The following is a 19,816-nucleotide window of genomic DNA, read 5'->3' on the forward strand; positions in this document are numbered from 1 at the left end:
GCCATCATCCTTATAAAAATCCTTTCAGCGCATGAAGACTTTTTAAATGATAGTCCTTAAACACCACTGTCTCCTCCATTGAATAGACCCGACTAAAGTACCTTTCCTCATTGGTCTTTTTTATATTTAGGTGTAAACTCCTTTAGACAGGAGTATGTCTATTTTAATGGATTCTGACCAACAGGTAATAAGGACTCTGTCATTACATGCACTACTTTTTCGGGAGGAGGAGAATACTGGCTAATATTTACTGAGAGCTTAGCATATGTCAGGTATTATTCGTGGAGCTATACATGGAATCAATCGATTCATTCCTCATGAAGTATTATTATTTAACCCCTTGTTACAGATGAGGAAATCGAGGCATGGAACGGTCAAGTGATTCTGTGCAAGTTATAAAGCTTAGAAGGGTCTAGTAATAAAAAGAGAAACAAACACGGTGTAAATCCACTGCTTTGATCATTTCCTCAACAAGTAACCAACTCCTGCCACAAAGGCCCATATTCTCCACAGATAAAGTCTCTTGAAATTAAATAACAAAAAAGCTAAAATTGAGAGCAGAATCTCTCTCACTGGTCCACATCCATGAAGTCCACCATTTCCAGCATAATTTCTAGTTATCCAGTTGTTTGCAATATCCAGTAGTAGAACATTTTACATTTGAATGACAGAAGGCTTTATGTAGGAGTTTGGTATCAGAGGGTGGGTGAGGTGACCTCTACACTTACAACTTTTAGAGCTGGCAAGGCAACAGCGATTGTTTTTCTTCTGTGAAAACTTTTCCTACCTTTGTCTATAGGTTCGTGATTTGAAAACTCTTGTGGTAGTTTTGATGGACTTCCCAGGGTCATCCCTACTTTCTTGGCCCTCCACCTTGGTTAAGATGGCGCTTGGAGATAAGGAGCCTGGGGCAAAGAAAGGCAGATTTTCACCAGATACTATGTGATCAAACGGGAATGCTGATGGCAGTAGAAGTGGGTTCTGAGCAGCAACGGACAAAAAGAAAACTATTCAACTGCTCAATGATTGTGAATGTTAACGGGTAGCACATTATAAAATTTAAACAGCCTAATATTGGACAAATGTGTTTCTTAATGGGCTATAGATATATACATTTGGATGTTTTATATTAAGCAGGTGATGAATGGTAAGGTGATACTCTTTAGGATAGAATGGTGGCGGTTTGGAGTCAGGTCGGTTAAGACTGCCTTTTGATCCTTTAGCGTACAGTTTGCTTAGAAAGGCTTCAAACAGGATTGAAAACAACATGCATATAAATATCCCTTAGGGTTGAATTTAATTTCACACATGGGTTAATTATTGTGTATTGGCTATTCAGTAAGTGAGGTTTAAATCTTAAATGTTTAAAGGATTCCTAAATTATGCTTCTAATAATGTTACAGCCTTTTCTGCAATTGATCTGTAATGGATAAGCAATCACTGGAGTCTGTTCAGCAATGTGAATTGTGTGTTTGGATGCCAACTAAGCAGAGTTGATGTATGACCCAAACCTTAATTTTCCTCCCAGTGATTATTTCCCACTATATTTATCTATACATTGAGTGTGAGGGTGACAGTACAATCAGACCTACTTGGTAGGGAAATGCTGAAGCAAAACAAATGGAAAAAAGGTAAATTGAAGCTTTTTTTCATAAACTGTTAAATGAGATCAGTTGAATCAAATTTGTATCTTTACCCAAATCTGCAAGTGCATCATTGAATTAAATGCTAAAGGCAGACCATCACATGCCTGCTACTCTGATGACAGCCAGTGCAAACATGAGGTTTTTTTTTTTTTAAGATTTTATTTATTTATTTGATAGAGAGAGACACAGTGAGAGAGGGAACACAAGCAGGGGGAGTGGGAGAGGGAGAAGCAAGCCTCCTGCCAAGCAGGGAGTCCGATGCGGGGCTCGATCCCAGGACCCTGGGATCATGACCTGAGCCGAAGGCAGACGCTTAACCGACTGAGCCACCCAGGCGCCCCCATACATGAGTTTCTGAAAATGTATCGCTACCACGGATTTCACTTAAGGTCAAGGAGTTTTCATATATTTTCTCTCTCACTGGGAGAACATCAACCTTTGGTTATAATAATCCTTTTAAAGACATCTTTAGGAAATCTGCCTTCTTTCTTCTTTCTCTCCCTTCTTTCCTTTCCTAAAATAAGGTTACACTTTAACTGTTGTCCATAGATGTTTGTCTCAAGAATTTACACTGAAATTTACCCCCTTAATATATGGTCTCTGTTCTAAACAGTCACTCAGGATAGGCCTAAATTGCAGAACATGTATTTTCTTCCTTCTTAAGGCAAAAGGCTTCCTCTTACTAATGACTACTAAAAACAAATTTTAGTCTTTTTTTCCCCCAGAAATTTAAATTGTGGGCCCAGAAGTGAAAATGTGAGTTTCAGGTGCCTGGGTGACTCAGTCGGTTAGGCGTCTGTCTGCCTTTGGCTCAGGTCATGACCCCGGAGTCCCAGGATCGAGTCCCACATTGGGTTTCCAGCTCAGCAGGGAGTCCGCTTCTCCCTCTGATCCTCCTCCCTCTCGTGCATTCTCTCTCTCACTCTCTCTCTCAGATAAATAAATAAAATCTTTAAAAAAAGAAAATGTGAGCGTCTAGCCTTCACGAAGTCATAAAAACAGGGTGAAGAGGCCTGTGATGAGCCAGATGTCCTAAAGTTCAGGATGGGCCAAAGTGGCCCAGAGTGATGCTTCAGCTCGTGGCTGGTGTCACTGAACTAAATGCTAGCCTGGCCAGTGCTAGTGTCCAGGTTCAGAAACCTCCATTGTCAGTGATGTGTTGTAGAATGCATCTGTTCTGCATTCTGCACAGATCAAGGATGTCTCCCTATTCTGGGAAAATCTGTACTTTATTTTTAATTGCTTTGAGATGAAATTTAGAGGACACCAAATAAAGAGACCTTCCCAAAAGATTTTCCTTTCCTTGCATCCCCTCTTTTATTACTTTTCTTTGCCACTAAATGTAATGCTAAGCAATACAGAGATACCCTCCTCTCTGCTCTGGCCCTCTGCCCGACAGTCTTCCTTTGTCCAGGTGGCCCAGGAAATCTGCCCAGGGCCCTTGGAAGTGCAGTGAGGACAGAGGGCTTCCTGTTCCCTGTGGCTGAGCTCCTAGCCACTCTGACTTCATGTATGCCTTTCCTCATACATGAAGTCAGAGTGTCCATTTCTGTCCAGCAGAAATCACGTGTCCATGATGACATCCAACCTTAATGTAATGCTTACTTTGGGGACCTTCTGGGGGCAAGTTTCTGCTTTTCTTTTCCTTTCCTTTCCTTTCTTTTTTTTTTTATCTAAAGAAAGCAAATCAGCACAATTGCTAAACAAATGGATATAGGCAAAGAATTTGCAAAGAATTTGCTAATCTTAAATTTGCTCCCTTGCTACCAGTTTGTATCCTAGTAAAGACACAGATCTTTTCTGATGGCTGAGTAATATTCTGTTGTATATATGGACCACGTCTTCTTTGTCCATTCATCTGTTGAAGGGCATCTCGGCTCCTTCCACAGTTTGGCTATTGTGGACATTGCTGCTATGAACACTGGGGTGCAGGTGCCCCTTCTTTTCACTACATCTGTATCTTTGGGGTAAATGCCCAGTAGTGCAATTGCTCTATTTTTAACATCTTCATTAACTACATCAAAAACTAATGATGTACTATACAGTGGCTAACTGAACATAATAAAAATAATAATAAAAAAAAAGACACAGATCTTGGTGTATCTTGCTTAGAACAATAGAATAATGGAGGAACAGGCTCAATCTGTTTATTCTATCTGCTTCTCACAAGAAGGAAAAATATGTTACCTAGTAGTTGTCAGGGTGCTACGGAGATTTTCCCAAGAGTCTCCCACCATAATACCCACTTGGACCCATACTCTTTCTGAAGTTGTTCCAAGAGCAGTACACAAAGTCTTGCTGACAGTTTGGCCAGCTGCCTGATCTCAGTGCTTTGGCTTGTTCTGGGTCTTGTCAGCATGCTCAAGCATGCTGAAGCAAGGCAAGGCCTTAGCATTCTATTAGCGCAGGGCAGTTTCCCACGGGTCTGTTCCAGGATTCTCTTAGTTATCCCGTGGAAGGTTAGGTCCCTGGTGCTGGACTCACAGGCAGCCAGGGGCTCCCTCCAACCTTTGTCCCTTCTGGATGTTTCTTGCTAAAACTGGCATGATGCTCTTTGCAGGATTTTACCCTTAGACTTCATATGCCTCCAAGCAGAGAGCAGTAGTTAATTTCTATGTAACAGTTCACAGCCAAGATGGCTACAATGCCCACATAGGTCCTGTGTAAGCAGGGCTCTGGGGGTACCTCCAATTTCCTTGCCTGTTGCCCCTGGGCAAGCAGGATGGGAAGGCTGCTGTTGCTGAGAAGCCCGAGGCAGCCCGCTGAGCCAGGCACTACATGGAAAGTAGCTGAGGTGAATGAGACACAATACTTAAAAGACTCCTGGATTCAAAATCCAGCACTGATGATGGAAAGGCAAAGAGCGGGGCAGAACCTGGATCTCTGGGACACTTACTAAGAGCTACAGTCTAGTGAATACCTCATCAGCTTCCCACTGCCCTTAGGGTAAAAGGTAAACTCATGTATGTGGTGTTAGACAAAGCTTCTGGTGCAAGTGGATTTAGGATGTGCTCCTAGAAAACACAGGTGGTGGGTGGGGAAATTAACTCAGAGAAGGAATTAAAGCTAATAAAGGGGCGTATGATCTAGCTTGTTCTACTGTGAGTGAGCGGAACTTAGCCCTGCTGCGGGTTCATGAGAAATGGTGTAGAGGACACACTTGGGAGCTCTCCTCTGAGTGCCGGAGCGAGGGAGCCGGGCTAGAACAGCCAGGGGAGGGGAGAGAGATGCTCATTGCCTGGTGCGTCCAGGGGGCCACACTCTTAAGGGCAGAGCAGTCTCTAGCAGTCAGAGAAAGCCCCAGATCCAGAGAGATGAGTGCTGGCCGGGCGCCCCGAAACGGCAAAGGCCTGGGGGGAGCCCTCAGGGCACCCCCAGCCTCCGCTGAACAGGTCTCACCGGATCCCCATGCAGGCAGGCCCCCGGTGACTTTTCGAGCCTCAGCTCAGGAAGACCGAGTGTATGAGAGGCTTCGTGTTTGGGGAGATGATATTTCCAACAGGGTGGGTTCAGTATTGTTATGTAAAGGGGCTGATAAGTGGTAAGCAGGAAGGCTCGCCCCATCGAACTGGGCTGTAGGGACATCGTGGTGAGTACCCGGATGTCGAGTGTGCTCCCCAAGCAGCGGCTCTCTCCTGGACGCCCGTGCGTTTTCCCAGTTTTCACCACAGCCCTGTGAACCACCACTCATTGTTCTGTTCGTGTAGCCCGGGAAGTCAGGCTCAGAGAAGGTCAGTAACTTGTCTGAGGCCACAGCCTTTTGTTGTGTTCTGTGTTTTGGAAGTGTTCTATCCCGAAAACGTCAACTCTTCTTTCTCTCAAGCAACCCTCCCACCCTTTCATGCCACTAACTTGTTGGAGAGCCTGTGGAATGTCCCACATTCTGGATCGGGTTGTTTCCTCCTGGTGTCATTTCACTTGTTTCTCCAGCCCCTGAATTGTCTGTGAATTGGGAGTTAGGTCTAAAGGCTTGTTAGATGCAGGTGCAGTCAGTGAGCAACACTGATTCTAATCGGTCCTGCATGTGGCACACTGCATCCGCAGGGAGTCTGGATGCTTAGATTGATCCATGGGTTCTCGAGGTGACTACTGAGCCATCCATTGCAAAGCTACTTTTTCTACCACCCCCCACCCCCTGACCCCAAGCAGTGAGTAACCCGCAAGGTGATACTTTCAAAGCCTGTACTCCTAACCATAAGGCAATGGAACTATTTCAACCTCAGAGGCGCAAATTCATGTGGACCATGACAAATCTGACACCTACCAAAGGACTGAGGTTGTCTGACAGGGGAGTCTCAGGCCTTCTTTTAAAAAAAACAAATGGAGGGGCGCCTGGGTGGCTCAGTCGGTTAAGCATCCAACTCTTGATCTTAGCTCAGGTCCCGATCTCACTGTCGTGAGTTCAAGCCCCACGTTGGGCTCTGTGCTGGGTATGGAGCCTACTGAAAAAATAAAAAATAAATGGAGACAGGGAGGGCTGGGTCCCCTTTGCATTTCCCTCATAGAAACGTTAGGACCTTGTCTTTTCAGGTTCTGTGTGGAGATAACCATCAGGCCCTTGGGACCCTGAGGAGGTCAGGCCAGGGGATGTTAGCACAGAGCCCAGGACACAGGCCGCACTTGCCCAGAGTCATTCTCACACCAGTGGCTGCTGGTCTCAAAGAAACCTCCAGCTTCCACTTCCAGTTATGTCAGGTGGGTCCATTACGCAGTCAGGTCAGGTTGGGCCCCAGCACAGACCCCAAAGCACCAAGTGACTTGAAGATATTCCTACGCACTCTGTTTTCATTAACACTCCGCCTGGCCTGGTGAGCTGCTCCACAATATCCAGGTGTGTCCTGGGGGCCAGAACTCTACAGTGCGGGGAGAGCCCAGGGCTGGACTGTTGCCGCTGCTAACCTGGAGGCCCGGAGGCAGACTCCTCGGGCAGGGCCTGTCATTTTCCCTGCACCCTCGCTACATTTCCTTGACATTTGGGGCCAGGGAAGAAGTTCACAGGCCCCTCCATTCCAAAAAAGTGACATCCAACTAATAATAATTGTGTTCGCTCTAAAGGGCAAGCGTGGCGGTTTGGAGTATGTGACCACGGGGCCAACTCACCTGGAAGAAACTCTTAATCACCTTCCCCCATTCAAACATCTTGCCAGGTCAGCAAAGGACACATGGAAATATGTCTAAGAAAGAAAAGTAATTGCCCAGACTTTTGGTCACATTTCTAATCTTATCTTGTTTCTGGTGGGCAGGAAAGAAGTGTGTGTGAAAGAAACAAGTTTTAAAGAAAAATGTTAAGGCTAAATGAGGAGAGACAGTGTGAATAGCAGAAAACTGGCATAGGCCACCCTGTGGTTCAGGGGAGCAGGGAAAGTGGAGTTGCAGAGATTAAGATCTAGTTAGGAAGATTGTTTTTGCATTTGGAGGGGCGTGGTCCTAGGAAACAATGCCATGAAGTCAGGTCCAGAGCCCATGGAGTGGCCAGCAAAAGGCAGTGGGGTCAGGCCAGGTAGCGGTCTAGAGGTGGGGCTGGAGTTGAGAGCCTTTGAAGAGAAGAGGAATCCTTATTTTGGGAGAACTCACAGCTTTCATTCTTGTCAAATGTTTTCTGAAACTTCCAACCTCCTAGGGAGCCAAATCCCTTCTAGGTATCTTCCTATTCAAAACATTTCTATCTCTATGAATTTTATCTCCATGATCATCATGATTACTGTGCTTCTTAACTGCTTTTGGTTATTTACAACAATAATAACTAACATACAATGAGCTCTATGTACTAGACATTCTATACAATTTCTTAAATACATTATCTCATTGAGTTCTTACAGCAACACTACGGTGGCGGTCCTGTCATTATTCCATTTTACCAATGAGGAAAGGGAAGCTTGCAGAGACCAAGTCACTCACCCAGAGTCACATGGCCCATATTAACTAGGAGATGAATTCAAGTGCTCTGACCAGCCTAGAATCCTAGCTCTGTCTCTTCTAGTGCAGTAAATTATCATTCCTGAAGGTGGTGATTATACTCTGCTGTCTCTCACCCCCGCCCTCTAAACACTCAATGCAGAACCCATAACAGGTCCTTCTAAGTGTTTATGGAACGAATGGACATGTTACCCCTACTCCACCGCCGGCCCCCTTCTGCCCCAGGCTCTGTGGAAAAACATTCTGGGTTTCTAATTAGTGCTACATCTTCAGAATAACATAAAGAAAAAAGTCCTTCGATTCTCATTAAGCTCCTAATGAGTTTTATTATAGGCACAAAGAGGAAGAAGAGCAGTGACCATTTTGGATCTCGCAGCTGTTGATCTGTGATTGCCTTTATTGTGATGTACATTGTGAAGACTCACGCAAAGCATTTCAAGTACCTCCATTTGACGACAATCTTGGATGCTGAAAGCTGCTTTTTTAAAAGCCAAAATGTGTGTTGGGGGCATACGTGGCCTGAGGAGTGTGGCGTGCCCCTCCCCAGAGAGCTGAAGGGCAGCTTTGTTCCCATGGTCGGGCTGTGCCACATCTCTCCCAACTGCGCAGCGGCAATCTACACTCCCATCCCTGGCCACTTCACCAAGGCTGCTAACGAGGGCATCTATTTTAGGGCAGTGGAGATCTTCTCACGTAGAAGGTGAAGGAGTGCTCCACTACTCTCACAGCCTTTAAATGGAGATGGGCCAACCTGCTGGAAAGCCACTATGGAGCTACCATGTGTCCTGTGTCTGAACACCCATGATGAGGGGTCACAACGAAAGAGATAAAAACCAATTGTGTTGCGACTCTAAAATGGAGTAAAAAATCTCCACAGAGCCAGAAAGACTACCAAATGGAGACTGATGCTCCCCTCGTGTTAAGCAATCCTTGACTCTGCGCAACTCCAGTAGAAAAAACGAGCTCGAAATGGGGTTTGACCAATGGGCCGTAAGGCCCCCTGGCTTCAGAAGTTCTCTTTCTGAGTTTCACTTGGGTCCTGACTTCCTCTGCTGAGAGAGTAGCTGGTTTTCTGTTTTGTTTTTTCATTTCTCCTTCTTCTCCAGCGTAGCTCAGAACAAGGTGGCCAATGCCGTGTGGTGTAAGGGGGTAAACCTGGCCACCAAGAAGCCTGTGTTCTAGCTCCTTCTCGAACTAGCAATAATTGTTCCCACTTTGTTGACCCCTCGCCACAAGCAAGGCTCTGTGTCAGGCACTTCATGTAACCTAATTTAGAGGCAGTAGACCGAGTAATTAAGAACTTGGATTCAGGAGCCAGCTGCCTGCTTTGAACCCTGTCCCATCACTTTCTGGCTGTGTAACGTACTATTTCTCGATGCCTCAGTTCTGCATTGTAAAAGGGAATAATAATAGTTCTTATAGGGTTATTATGAAAATTAAATAAGTTAGTCTGTGTGAAGCACTACAAGAGGGCCTGGCATAGTGGATATTTATAAATGTTCATTAATAATAGGAATAATAATTATTAGAGAAATAGAAACAAAGGCTCACCACTCTCTGAAGCAGGCAGCTTTTATTTCCAGTTCAAAGATGAGGAAATAGTGGCTCAAAGCAGTTCCCACACTACTAAGAGATGGAGTCTGGATTCCAAACCATGGACTTCATCTGCAACACCTCCCCAGGCCTCAGTTTCCTCAACTGTAAAATAAGGGAGCAATTTGGGCTCCCAGTTTCCTTTGGAACCTCAGCATTCTACAAGCCCACTGCTTTCTACCCCTGTGTTCTCCACAGAGGGGCTTTCTTCCTTCCCACTTCAAGTATATGCCCGGATCTCCCTTGGTCTAAAAATTCTGCGCTAGACCTTTCCTTCTGTGACAGCTTCAGTGTTCCTCTCTTACCTGTAAGGCCCAGGTGAGGAGGTGTGGAGACCACGCCCACTAACTTGCAGTCTTCTTGCTCTATCGCTCTGCTGCGGGGGCTCTCCTGAAGGTTAGGGACGGCTCCCTTCCATCCAAAGCCATCTGCCTTTTCTTAGTTCTTCCTGACTCAGCATCTTTGCAGTATGAGATATGTCAAAATGTAAGGATCTTCAATGATTGCCAGGTTCTACCCTGCCAGAACCCTCTACATTTGGCAGATCTCTTTCTCTCTCCTCTCAAAAACATAAAGTTTCACATAGTTCATAACATTGTGCCACTTTTTATCCCCCCAACTCAACATTATGTACTGGAGATCTTCCGATGTCAATCACTAAGAACTTCCTCATTATTTTTTATTGCTATGCATTATTTCAGTATGGATGCACGTAATCATTCTCTTATTGATGAACCCAAAGGTTGTTTTCAATTCTTTGGTTGCCAGCAACGTTTCAGTGAGAATCCTTGAATATGCTTCTTTGGGCATATTCAGTATTTTTCCAGAGTAAATGCCAAGATGGACTTGCTGGGTTATAGGATGTTGTATTTTAATAGATTAGATTTCTTTATTTTAACTGCCACCTTTTAGCTCAGCCTTGCTCAAATCTAGGATTAAGGCATGTTCCTAGCAGGGAGGCTCTTAGGAGATCCTACTTCAGCATCCTGTGATTCACCCGAAGCTGATTTTGTGGCTGCCCCACCTCTGACCAGAGTACTTCATTATCTGAGCTCTTGCTTTTTGTGTATTTCATTCCCTGTTTCAGCAACTTGCCCAGATTTCCCCCATGTCTGGGTCTCTGAACCCTGCATCTGCATCCCAGAGACTTCCAATACCTACCTGTTGGAATCTCCACCAATTACTGTTCTTATATCCTCCCCCAGCACACTGGCCAGGATGGACTCACCAGCACTTGGCCTCTGCTTTGACCTTGACTTGTAGGATTCTGATCTCAACTGGCCTTTTCCCTTAGTCTAATGTATTGGTGTCACAGTCTCCCTTGGGGTCCATATTCCTCAGCTCTAGTTGTGATCTTAATACCCTAAAATGGCCCTTTTTTTGGCCTCCTGCTCTATCCCAAAGTTCTGTCTGAACTCAGCCACTTCCTAGCCTGGTGGTTGTCCAAGCCTACACACTGTTGTTAGGTTTCGCAATATCATACAATACTGATTATCTTCCATTTTTAACCATGCTCTGTCTTTTTCCCTCAGTAAAAACTTCTTTTTCCCCCCTTTTCCTTATTCTTTGATATTCTTCAAGCCTAGGTATTTGCCCTCCTATTCTTTCTAAGCACTTCTTCAATATTTTTCTGCCTTCACTTATGTTAATAGACTTAAATACAGTTTATTCCTAAATCTATATATCCAGCCTTCACCCTTCCCCATGCTCCATTACTGCACTTCCAGTTGTCTGCATAACACATCCATTTGGATGTTTCCCATCACTTCAATTTCAATATGTCTAAACCCAACAGAACCATCTGTTACCATCCTCACCCCATCTGTTCCCTTTCCAGTTTTCCTGTTTCTGTAAATGACATCATATTTTCCTGATCACCCAGACGAGAAATCTTGGAATTATGTCTGACTTATTTCTTTTTTTGCCTCTTATATACAATCCATTACTGAATCCTACTGAAATTTTCTCCTTTGAAAATAACTTTGTGGGTGACTTCTGGTTGAAAAGTGGATTGTGTACCTGCATTTATCTCTGTTCCTTTCTGAAATATAAATAAGATGGCAGTAAAGTTATGTTTTTACAGGCAAAAGCCCAGCAAGACAGGAGAAGGAGAAAACCGTACATTGGAAAGTACATGGGTGAGTAACTTGTTTAGTTAGAGGTTTGGCCTCTAAAAAGGCTAAACCGTAAGCCAAGAGTAGAAAAGACTGTAGGAGCATCCCAATTTTTACATCTCTGAGCAACTCAATGGCCGAGAAATTTGGAGGTATTTAGGTACAACAAGAAGTGAGGATGAAGGCAGGCAGGGCTAAAGAGATGGACAATTTGAGAGCCTTTTTAAGAGGCTAGTTGCCCTTCGCTAATACTCCCCACCCCACAAAAAGACTAGAGAACAATGGGTTTCTGGCCTAGGGACACCAGTTACTGTTACAGATTGGTGCTGTACGACAAACAAGGTGATCAATTAAAAGTTTATATACTGAGTGCTGAGACTTTTGGTTCTCTTCCCCTGCTAGCCCCCAGAGCTCAAGCTTCTCTGAGGTGGGAAACGGAAGGTATCTCTCTGGGGATTCTGGCTAGCTCAAGAGAAAAGACCTAGAGATAATGACACCAGAGAGGCTCCAGTGACATGGCCTGTTCATTTCATCTGTCAGGGAAGCCTGCAATCAACAAACACATCCAATCAGCCTTTTAGTGCCCCACTCTTAAATTTGAACAGACAGAGAAGGAAGGCCAGGCATTTGAAGAAAATCTTTAATATGAAAGATAGAAAATAAAACAAATGAAAAATGAAATGAAGGAAACAGAGACCATACAGGGAGAAGAAAATTGGAGAGAAAGACCAACCTCTTAACATTTTCAAAAGTCTAGGAGAGTATTTTACATCCATGAATAAGACTACAGATATTATGTTAAAAAAAGAAGAAGAAGAAGAACAGGAAGAAGAAAGAAAAAAAAACATTCAGGGAACAAAAAGAGCTCTTGGAAATTAAAAATGTCATAGGAGAGATTTTTTTTTAAAACTCCATAGAAATTTTGAGAAATTAGTTGAAATTTCTGCAAGATATAAAGTAAAAAGGTGAGAAAGAAAATAGGGAACAATAGAGAACAAAAGCAGCAGCAACAACAAAAGACATTTCAAAGAGACAGAGCAGCAAAAACAGAAGGGAGGAAGTTATCAAAGAAATAATTTATGGAAATCTCCCAGAACTGAAGGACATGGGTTGCCAGACTGAAAATGTCCACTGAATGTGTAGCACAATGGATGAAAGCGCTAAGTCTTCATGGTGAACCTTCAGAACACATGGGACTGAGAGTAGATCCTAAAAGCTTCCAGAGAGAAAACTCAAGTTTTAAACAAAGAATCAGAAAGGTACCAAACTTCTCTATGGAAATGTCAGAATCTAAAAGACACCCAAGCAATGTCTTCAAATTCTGAGGGAATAAGATTTCCAATGCTGAATTTTATACCTAATCAAATAAGCATAATTTAGTATGAGAGTATGAGAAAAACCTTTGCAGGCATGCCATCTCTCAAAATATTTACCTGTGTACCTTACTAGCTAACATGAATCAAGTACTTGCTAAATGCCAAGCACCTTGGGTGCATTATATACATGATCTCGATCCTCATCCTAAACCTGTAAGGTTGGAACTATTTGATTGCCATTCACAGCTGAGGGCATGAGGCACACGGAGGCTAAGAACTTGCTCAACAACACACATGAGAAGTAGGGTTGGGATCTGAACCTCGTCTGACTCCTGGGTCTGTGATTCTGACCACTGTGTTATGTAGTACAGGAAGAGTTAAATTCTCCCCATTGACTCCAATCCATGAGGTATTTCTTGATAAAAGTTCAGTGTGCATCTTGCCACATTTTTTTCATGTCATATATATATATATATATATATATATATATGTGGATTTTTCCTTTTTAAAAAAATTGAACCATACTGCATGCTTTCATTTATTTCAGTTAACATTTATTGAATGCACTTTTTTTTTTTAAAGATTTTATTTATTTATTTGACAGAGACAGAGATAGTGAGAGCAGGAACACAAGCAGTAGGAGTGGGAGAGGGAGAAGCAGGCTTCCTGCAAGCAGGGAGCCTGATGTGGGACTCGATTCCAGGACCCTGGGTTCATGACCTGAGCTGAAGGCAGCCGCTTAACGCCTGAGCCACCCAGGCGCCCTATTGAATGCACATTTTGTGCTTGGCACTCTGCTGGGTATTTGGATGACATAAACAGGAAGTAGTTCCTGCTTCTCAGGAGCTTCTAGATTAATAAATTGAACATCTTGGCTTATTGAGAGTTATTATCATGAAATACTGGGTTTTTAATTTTCAAATAGAGTAGAGTCAATACATACAATGCTAAATTATATCAAATATAAGCTTTTCTTTGATTTAGATACCATTTTACATTCTTGAAATACCTTTGCCTTTTTAAATATGAACATCCAATATTCTTAAATAATACAGCAAAAAATCATCTTTGAATTTTCAGGTTTTTGGATTCTAGGGAAGTGAGTCTACACAGTGTATGCATTTAATCAGCCTGTCTGCCAACCCTCTTCTCTTAAATGCCATCCTCCCCATGACCTCACGCTGTGCCAATTTCATATCATTTCCTTGGCCACAGGCCAGATTCCATGTGAGTTTTTTTTTAAAAAGCTCTAGATAATGTTGTCTAGGTTGTTGGTGTGTCTAATTCTTGGACTGGTGACAAACTTTATGGTCTATTTAGCAGAGATTTTGCTTCATCACTTCACCCCTGAAAGTATAAAGCGGTAATAACTAAAAAATAAAGCCTGTTTAGTCAAAGACAAATTGTTGGCTTAGGATGATGCTTGTTTGCTGAGTGTAGCAAAGAAAAAGTAGGGAGTTCTTGCATTTGATTTGTCCTGAAACCGCTAAGCTCTTTCTTGTATGTGTTGGGGAAGCTCGGCTAGAGACAGAGCTTCGGTCAGAGCCATTTTTACTGGAATGTGAGGATTGTCTCTTTGGAATTACTTGTCTTGGAGGTAGCTGGCCACCTTTTAATCTGGATACACTTCCTCATTTGTAATCTTTATCCTGCATAGCTTTCCTACAGTCTTGAATCTTGTGGGATAAAAGGAGAAAAATTATGGGTGTTAAACTATAGGAGAGAGTAAGATAATGGATCAGTTTCCAGTCCTTTATCTGAGGAATACAGTATTCCATTGCAGGTGGTAGTGGCCTCTGTGAGGTCAGGGAAGACATCACATTCCCCAAACAAGAGTTGAAATACGATCTCTTCATTGTGATTGATGTTCTAGCATCTGGGAGTTTGTTTACTGGCTGTCATCCAGTTCCAGAGGCTGCTGCTGAACAACTGTGATTGCAATCCACAAATGATTTGTGAAGAGGAGTGTCTGAGCGTGCTGGAATCACAACAATGTATTCTGCTTTTTTTTTTTTCAGATCAACTTTATTGAAGTATAGTTGACAAACAATGAAATGCGTAAATTTTAAGTGTGCATTTCAACAAGTTTAGACAAATGTGTAACCACCATCTCCATCAACATGCAGACTATTTCTCTCTCCCCCAAGAGATCCTTTGGGGCCCGTCTTAGTCATTCTCCTCTCCATTCCCCATACCCCAGTCTCAGGCAAACTGCTGGTCTACTTTTGTGGCTGCGGATAGATTTGTAATTTCTAGAATTCCTTGCAGACGGAATCATACGGTACATACTCTTTTGTGTTCGTCTTCTATAGCTGAGCATTAAGGATTTTGAGATTCATCCGTGTTCTTTCATGCACATGCAATTTATTCCTTTTTGATGTGAAGTCGTATTCTGTTGTATGACTATACAACACTTTATTTATCCATTTGCCTGTTGATGGCATTGTTTTGAGTTGTTTCCAATCATTGTCTATGATGACTAGAGCTGCTATGAACATTTACGTACAGGTCTTCATGTGGGCCCAGGTTCATTTCTCTTGGGTAAATGTGTAAAAGGAGAATTGCTGAGTCATATGTTGAGTGTATATTTAACTTTTTAAGAAACTGCCAACCGGGCTTTCAAAGTGGTTTTACTATTTTATATTTACACCAACAATATATGAGAGTTCTAGCTGTTCTACGTCCTTGCCAACATGTGGTATTTTCAGCCATTTAAATTGTAGTCATTCTAGTGGGTGTGTGGTGCTATCTCATTGTAATTTTAATTTGGATTTCCATTTGCTTACTTTACATCCATCTATCTTCTTTGGTGAAATATCTGTTCAAATTTTTTGTCCATTTAAAATCTTTATTGTTGCCCATTAAGATTTTTTGGTCTTCTTATTCTTGAGTTCTAAGTGCTCTTTATGTGTTCTGAATACAAGTTTTGTTTTGTTTTATCAAATATACACCTTTAAAATATTTTCTCCCAGTGTGGGCTTACCTTTACATTTTCTTAAGAGTATCTTTTGAAAAGCAACAGTTTTTAAACTTTGATGAATTCTAATCTTTCAAATCTGTTTATGGTTTTTTGCTTTTTGTATTCTGAAAAATGTTTGCCTAACTGTTCTGCCACTTTTTAAAAAACTTTTCTTCTAATGATCAAAATGAATTATTCAGAGATGGTACAACTTTGTTCTTAGAAAGACCCAGGGGCATCTGGGTGGCTCATTTGGTTAAGCGTCCAACTCTTGGTTTCAGCTCAGGTCGTGATCTCATGGATCCTGAAATCACCATGTTGGGCTCTGCGTTCAGCAGGGAGTCTGCTTCTCTCTCTTCCTCCCCCTCTTCCCCTCCCCCTGCACTTTCTCTCTCTCTCTCTCTCTCTCTCTCTCTGGAATAAATAAATAAATCTTAAAAAAAAAAAAAAAGACCAAGGCAATCAAGTTAATAATTATGAAAGCTAATAAGAAAATTAAATAAGGTGACCAAAATGAGACTGAGATCACCACTTCCTGGCTTTAGTCAGGGAACTGGCAGGGTGGCCCACATATTTCAAAGGGGTGACTCAATGAACTATTGACGCAGCCGGGGCTAGGGTTAAGCACTCAGCATCTAACAACGGCAGGAAGCCTGGGCCTGAAGTGTCGAATTCTGGAACCCAGAGAGGTTTATAGCTTATACAAGAGGTCCATCCGATGGGACTGTGGTCTTTGGTAGAGGAATACAGCCACTGTCGGTCAACCCATGGCCCAGCAGTGAGGGAGTCAGGTGAATGAATACTTCAATCTCTCTCTCCTCCCACCCTGTGAATCTTCAGCCAGCGCCTCCCATTGGTCAAAGTCAACTGGAAACCAGGTGGTAAGGAAGACCAGCTGACAGAGTCAACAAAAATCAGCCTCTCAGAACTGACTGTTGGTTCATCAGCACAGAAAACCCAAACTGACTAGCGGGAAATCCCAGCTTGCAATTTAATGGAACACTGACTGTGTTTACTGGTGGAGTCACTTCTCCCTCAGGCAGGATGCTTCACAGAACTATTAAATTCAATGTTGCAGCATCAATATAAAGAGCCAAAACTCCCTACCTGGGCTATTATATCTAATAGTGAGAAGAGCTGCTCCCGCTTTTACCCCTTGCTTCTTAGACACAAGCATGCTGGCTATGAGGTGGTGGCACCTGTATATTTGCTTCTGATTTACTGCAGATCCTTTATCTTGTAGGAAGGCACCCCACCTGCAGAATTAGATACTAGGCTTGGCTTTTAGAAATCTCAACCCTGCGGCTATGGAGATATGGTTTCTTTCAGAGCAGTCACTGAGCCTTTCTGATAACTTATGCAGACCTTTGGTTGGAAATGCAAAGCCCTAAGCTCATCAGTTTCTTCTCCAAGCTCTCCAGCTCACTTAGAAGCAACCAACCTTATAGTATACTGACTGTGTATTTAAGGACTATATTTCTACTAAAATGTTCTATAGCAGCAACTACTTGGTCATCCAAAGCCTTTACGTACTGTAGGGATTTGACTCCAGGTGACTACAGACAGTACTTTAGGTGACATGTTTGTCACTCTGGGCCATACTGTGTACCTTTGACCAGGGGAAACACAGCCGTCAATGCCTTTAAAGCTAACCACTCAGAGAACCAATGCCAGATTCCCATCCTCACCTTCTGTTCTCCTGGACTACTTCTGGTATCAGTAACTTTTTCAATGAAGGCTTAGGCAGGAGAACCGGGTCCCTATGAGAATGACGGGATGAGGGATTTATTGTAGGAATTAGACTTTACACAATTATGGGGGGAGATACAGAGGTGAAGATCTAGAAGTAGTATCGTCTCTTCAGCCTTTCCAGTTTTTACAGCAACTTGTACCCATTGGCCACAGACATTCTTGCACTCCAAGCCCAGCCCCTAGAGGAAATTGTGTTTTGTCCTCCTTCGCTTTGTTTCCAAAGCAAAGCTGCAGACTCTTATCAATGAGCTAAAAGCTCACCGTCTTCTTTTTTCTCTTTCAACCTATTACATGTCATTGAATCCATTCATTCATTCAACAAATTATTTCTTAGGCACCTACTAATCTAGGAGCTGGAGATACATTACTGAAAGAAATAGGGAAAAAAAAAAAATCCATGCCCTACAGAGCTTGCATTCTCATAAGACGATAAACTAGGCAATGTAGTTATGTAGGTTGGAAGATGAAGGACGGGGGCTATTGAGAGGGAGACGGACAAGCCTGCTACGGAAATCCCCCAAATTGCGCTTGGCCTTGTTGGTCTCGCTCAGTCTTCCCCAGCCTTGCCTGGCATGCCTTGTCTTTCGCTGCTCTCCAACACTAACCCCACCATTCTGTGTCCTTTCTCCCTGCTCTTTTAACAAGCCTTGTCTTTCCTAAAATCAAGCATCCCCGCCTCTGCAGCATTCCTGGGGGGAGCCACTCCCAGTGCCTACCGAGGCTTCCCTTTTTGATTCCAGGCTGTGATGCCTTCTCAGGCTAAGTTTTCAGCCTCATGTATTCCCAGCACGTCTCCTTCTGCCACCAGATCTCTCCCGCCTCTCTCACACGCACACAGCATCAATGGTACAGTCACTGCTTCTGATCCTGATTTGCAAGTTTCTATTTTCCATGGGCTGAATCTCGAGCAGGGTGAGTGAAGTGAAGCAATATCTCACTTCACAAAAACCGTTGTCAGGTTGCCAGAGCACAGAGAACACGCACAGTTGAGAAATATACATGAGAATGGCTGCAGAAAATAGACTGAGGTGGGGCAGGAGGCTGATTTTCCCCTGGAGACATGAGCAGGTGTCATCCCTCCCCCCTCCCCCGCACCCCCCCCAATGGGATGGGAATGGTACTCTGCCCTGGTGATTGCCAAGGCACAGGTCCAGTGCTCTTTCCTGGGCAGACTTGATGTTTCCCAGTGCCTAGGGCAAGGGCGAGCTTAGTCCCGTTTTTGGGACACAGGGCTTAGAAACCGCACTTCCTTACATCTACGGGCCCAAGGGAGTGAGAGGTACCCCTGTGTGCTTGTTAGGACTGGAGGCAACACGCAGGGTGAAGACCTGGAAACTGTGCCCTACAACCTGGAGTCATGCTTTGGTTCTCATCTAACACCATTACTCAGGGCGATTAGCGGTCAACACTGCCTCAAGAGCACATCAGGGAGTGGTGGGGTGTGGAGCTGGTGTGGAGCTGACTCCTCGATTGTTCTCCCCATCCGCAAGTCAGCCCTCAGAGTGGTCCTATCACCTCCTGTGGGAGTCTAGGAAAAGGTTTCCAGGCAAGGGAGGGGCAAGCTTAAGCTTTCCTTTGAATAATTTCTAGTCTGATTTTCACAGTGGAGGCAAATTTCAACTCCAAAGTCAACGCTCAGAAAATTCTCCTGGGAGTCTAAGGAAACAGTGTAAAGTCCTAAGTACAGGCTGCTTTCCTATTAATAGTTCTTATTAATATCTGTATACTGCTTTTATCAGTTATAAAGCACTTCCATGTATACAGCCCTGGGATGTTTCCCAGATGAGAAATAGGCTCAAAGAGGTCACACAGGAAATATGTGGAAGGCTCAGGACTTTGACCAAGACATTCTGACCCCAAAGCCTGTGCTTTCAATATACCACAGTGCACAACATTTTGCCTATTAGACTGTAAAATATTTGCAACCATTCTTTCTGAGACTATTGTTTTGCCTGGGAGTTTATTTGTAATTCTGATGTGATGAAAATCTTTCTGTGGACCAATAGGAGGCAGCATGCTTTATTGTAAAGAGTGGTAGATTAAAACTCATGAGCCTTGAATTCGAGTCCCAGCTTAGCCACTAGATAGCTGTAGGACACTGAACCAGCTTGTTAACCCCTCTGGTCTTAAATTATATTCAACAAGGGGCTCAAACTTGATGATATTTGTACTGTTTTACAGAGCTCAAATTCTCAAGTAAACTCCATCCAGTTGGGGAAAACCATGCGGGAGCCCCTGAAGACAAATTCTCTGAAATACAAGCTCCTGTTCAGAATGTCCCATCAAGGGCTTGACTTCTGGAAAGTCAAAGATTTGACCTAAGAGCACTGGTAGCTGAATGGCCATAACTTTGTGCCCCTGTTTTGGTTATGTAGGGCTATGTTGGCTGGGCTTAGCTGGGTAGGTCTTCTGCTCCCTCTGGGGTCATTTATGTGGCGAAATGTAGCTGGGGGTTTAGGTGGGGCTGGAATGTCCAAGGTGGCCCCATTCACACACGGGGGCCAAGGTTCTGGCTGTTGG

The sequence above is a fragment of the Callorhinus ursinus genome, unplaced genomic scaffold, assembly GCF_003265705.2.
Source record: "Callorhinus ursinus isolate GAN/ISIS: 27379988/994484 unplaced genomic scaffold, GSC_fseal_2.0 scaffold8, whole genome shotgun sequence".
Lineage (NCBI taxonomy): Eukaryota > Metazoa > Chordata > Mammalia > Carnivora > Otariidae > Callorhinus > Callorhinus ursinus.